The sequence below is a fragment of the Phyllostomus discolor genome, chromosome 6 (genome assembly GCF_004126475.2).
Source record: "Phyllostomus discolor isolate MPI-MPIP mPhyDis1 chromosome 6, mPhyDis1.pri.v3, whole genome shotgun sequence".
Taxonomy (NCBI): Eukaryota; Metazoa; Chordata; class Mammalia; order Chiroptera; family Phyllostomidae; genus Phyllostomus; species Phyllostomus discolor.
Window position 1 is genome coordinate 110428021 of NC_040908.2, and position 4515 is coordinate 110432535.

The following is a 4515-nucleotide window of genomic DNA, read 5'->3' on the forward strand; positions in this document are numbered from 1 at the left end:
CATTTTGTAATTATTTTGAGTGAGTGATAAATATATTGGCAAATAGCCTACATCGTAGTTTGAATGCCTCTAAAAAATGAGAGGCAGCAATAATCTGTATAAAGCTGTTATGTAAGTAATCCTGGTGCCCAGCTTTAAATGGCTGGATTTGCTTTGGCTGGTTTTTAAAAGTCATTTTGGGATAAACTAGACTTCGAAAAATGGAGCAACATTATACAACAAAATAATAATTTTTTATTCAAGTCTATGTGGATTGCTAAGTACTGATTACAAATGTGTTGTTATTGAATGTTTTAGTGGTCTCACTGTGTATTGTCTTCAAGGACACAAAAGAAGAAAAACCACGTAGCCCTGTAGATCCTGAAGGGGATCAAAGCTTTGTAAAAGGTTAAGGAGGGAGCCATTGATAAATGCAACATTGTTTATGGCCTATAACTTGTTTTCTGTTTTAACCACCTCCTCCCCCCCACTTTTTGTTATTGTTCTTGGTACAAGTAAGGGAAAGACAGTGGCTTCATCCATTGTCCTGATATTTAAATAGCCAGTACATTGAAATAACAACTTGCACGAATCTCAATTAACTGCAGAAATAGAAGAGAATCACAATGCCTAACACCCAACACAAATGAACAGTAAAGTGAAACACTGCTATTGCAGAATGTGCTGCGACATTTGCATGTGACCAGGAAACCAAGACTCTACAGGTGAAAAATAATCACTTTGAAAATGAATACTGTCCTTCTTTTGTGGTCCTTCATCACACTTTCAAAAACCCCGCCAAAGGCCAATATGTTTAGATGGTATAATCTTTGAGGACAGAATTCTATTTGTATAACCTTGACTACCATTATAGTGCATAAAAGCATTTTATAAACAAGGTTCTCTTATAATAGGTGGAAGGTGATAGCAAAAGTGTTGATATTTTTAATTTTTAAAGTATAATTTTATCTGATTATAAAAGTAATATATGCTAATTCTTGAAAATTTGAAAAATAAATAAAGTAAAGTAAGAAAGTAATATCTGTGGTTAAAGTGGATTGCTCTTACTGTAAATAGCTGGATATATGAAAAACATGGAGAATGATGAATTGTTTAACTTTCTTCCTCTTTGCTTTGAGAGTCCCTGCATTTAGTTTTTGTTTTCCATTTACTAATAATTGGCAGTGGACAAAGACACTTTCAGCTTTTAAAAGTTAATCATTAGTGTTTATTGGTATATAAAAAAAGAACGCCAGACGCTGCAATGTGCCAGAAGCTGCACACTTACATGCCAGGCTTAGGGTGACATCTTGTGGTCATACTGAGGAAAAAGTTTTGTCCAGTGGATCATTTTTTCGATGATGATTGCATTAACACCTTACAGAATTTGAATAGAAATGAATTGACATTCCACAATATTTTACAAATTAATTTAGGGTTTTTTTATTTAGGGTTTTTATTTAGGTTTTTTTATTACATTGCTAAAACATTTTGTTTTTTAAGATACTAAGGTTATTTATTCTTCAACTAGATGTTGCAGGACCAATATGAACTTTTAAAAATATTATTTTTTACTTCTCTTTCAGATATTTAGAAAATTAAAAATTCTCTTTGTAGTGTTTGAGGTGAATGAACTATTCTGGAAAGATTTGGATAGTAAAGTGATACTGTCCTTAAAACCCTGCCCAGGAGCAGCATCTTAGAAAAGTGCTATTCCACTTTTTAGAGACTTGCATGTTGGATTTTGTATTAGAGTGGAATACTTTTTATTTCCATGAAGCTTAATACAGAATCCTATGGATGCTTGACATTACTAGCAATGTGGATGAGACATTAGACAGACCACATATTGGGATTTATCACCTCCTGTGGAAGCCTCTACCATATCCCGTACCTGCCAGCAGCCTTAAGTATCCCTTTTATTATGTCTCTCAGCATTTCGTTTATATTACTGTAAAGTACTAATTACATTGCCTTTTGATAAACTGAAAATGATTCTGCCTTCTCAATAGACTGTGAGTACCTTGAGAGTTGAAATTGTATCTAATTAACCTTTGTACCACCAGTATGTGGACCTTTAAAAAATAATAGGTTGTCAATAAATTTTGTTTATTCATTTATTCAACAATTATTTATATTTTTATTTTTTAAAGATTTCATTTATTTATTTTTGGAGAGAGAGAAAGGGAAGGAGAAAGAGAGGGAGAGAAACATCAATGTGTGGTTGCCCCTCATGCACCCTGTACTGGGGACCTGGTCCACAACCCAGGCATGTGCCCTGACTGGGAATCAAACTGGAAACCCTTTGGTTTGCAGGCTCATGCTCAATCTACTGAGCTACACCAGGCAGGGCTCAACAATTATTTTTAAAAGTCTTGTTATATTGTGGTAGGCAATAGAGATATATTAATCAACTAGAGAGGAGAGGATAGTCTTTGTCCTCATGGGTAAGGGAGAGCAATTGACTGGGGGAAAGAGACATCAGGTGTGCTGTTAATTAATTCATTTAAGTATAACAGGTGACAAGTACTACAAGATCAATCTGTGTAAGAGTTTTTATCACATTTTAGTTTGAATAATATAAAACTGCTACATATTTTCTCAGTACAGTAATTCTAATATAATACTTTTATTTCAAAGTAACATCTATTTGAAAACATCACAGCTATTTTGGTCTTAATTATTCATCATAACATAGTTTTTGCCAACTGATCATAAGAAAGTCAAAGAATTTTTTATAGATGATAGGGAGTGAGAAGACCCACACAGTCATGTGAATCTGAAACAACATGGTTTTGGTCCTCCAAAGCAGAGGTTCCCAAAGTGCAGCTCTTGGAGCAGAGCAGCCTTACCAGGAACATGGTTAGCATGGCAGATTCTTGGGCCTTACCCCAGAGACACTGAACCAGAGCCTCTGGAGTGTTTTAATAAGCCTTCCAGGTGATTATGAGGCATGGAAAAGTTTGAGAACATGTGTTCTAAGTGGTTAGATAGTTCGTCACTTGAAGGAAGTGATACAGCACGTGAGTATTATCAATACACTTGGAAAAATAGGACAATGGCATTTCTTCATTCTTGATTTTTTTTAAAAAAATCTGATTTGATCTTTAACAAATATAAATGAACCATTATCATTCTGGGATATATCTCGAGTACCTAAATTAATGAATATTATTATGAAATCTAATTTTTTATAGAAAATACAAGAGTGTATCTGAAACATTTAAGTTTTTTTAAAGATTATGTTCATTTAGTTTTAGAGGGAAGGGAAGGAGAAAGAAAGGGAGAGAAACATTAATGTGTAGTTGCCTCTTGCATACCCCCTACTAGGGACCTAGCCTGCAACCCAAGCATGTGCCCTGTCTGGAAATTGATCCAGCAACCCTTTGGTTTGCAGGCCTGCACACAATCCACTGAGCTAAAAGTAGCCAGGGCTTGGCTTTGTTTCCCACCCCCCCTTTGGATACTTAATGACCGTTTCTATCTATGGTGCTAAGGATAGAGAATAGCAAAGCTACATTGTATGAGGCTTACTCACTTAGGTAAGTGCTTGCTGCTGCTCACAACCTCAAAGCATGTTCTCTAGTAAAACAAATAAATTACTACATGTCATGGACCTTCAAATAAGTCTCCACTGGTCAAAGCAGTAAATGTTAAATTCTTATATACTAAGGTCTAGTATGTTCCTGCTTATTTGTTTACAATCCCCATTTAAGTAAAAGAGTGCTGGTATTATAGTTATTGCAATTGAGTAATAATAATGAAGTATTTATGAAGTGTTTACCTATTTACATGGATATATGAAATGGATGTTATTTTTTAATTTAATCTTCATTGTATTGTTTTCCATTACCATTTAGTCCCCTTAAACCCCCTCACCCCAACAATCAGCTCACGGTTGTCCCTGTCCATGAGTCCTTTGTCCTATTTGCTCAACCCCTCCACCCCCACTAGCTGTCACCTGTTCTCCATCCATGAGCCTGTCTCTGTTTTGCTTGCAAGTTCAGCTTGTCCATTAGATTCCACATAGGAGTGAAATCATATGGTATTTGTCTTTCTCTGACTGGCTTATTTCACTCAGCATAATGTTCTCCAGGTCCATCCATGCTGATGCAAAGGGTAAACTTTTCTTCTTTTTTACTGCTGAGTAGTATTCCATTGTGTAAATGCCCCATAGTTGTTTTATCCACTCATCTACTGATGGACACTTGGGCTGCTTCCATATCTTGGTGACTGTAAATAACACTGCCATGAATATAGGTGTGCTTATGTTCTTTTGAATCAGTGTTTTGGGCTCTTTTGGATATATTCCCAGAAGTGGCATCACTTCTGGGTCAAAAGGCAGATACATTTTTACTTTTTTGAGGTGTCTCCATACTGCTTTCCACAGTGGCCGCACCAGTCTGCATTCCCACCAACAGTGTGGAAGTGTTCCCCTTTCTCCACATCCTTACCAGCACTTGTTGTTTGTTGATTTACTGATGATAACCTTTCTGACAGGTGTGAGATGATAGTTCATTGTGGTTTTAATTTGCA

General features: G+C 35.8%; 1 protein-coding gene across 7 annotated transcripts in view; it reads left to right on the top strand.

The window, feature by feature from the left end:
- Window positions 1-4515, top strand: part of DLG2 (discs large MAGUK scaffold protein 2) — a 1904207-nt gene that overhangs the window by 20841 nt on the left and 1878851 nt on the right. The gene's annotated exons all lie outside the window — the stretch shown is intronic.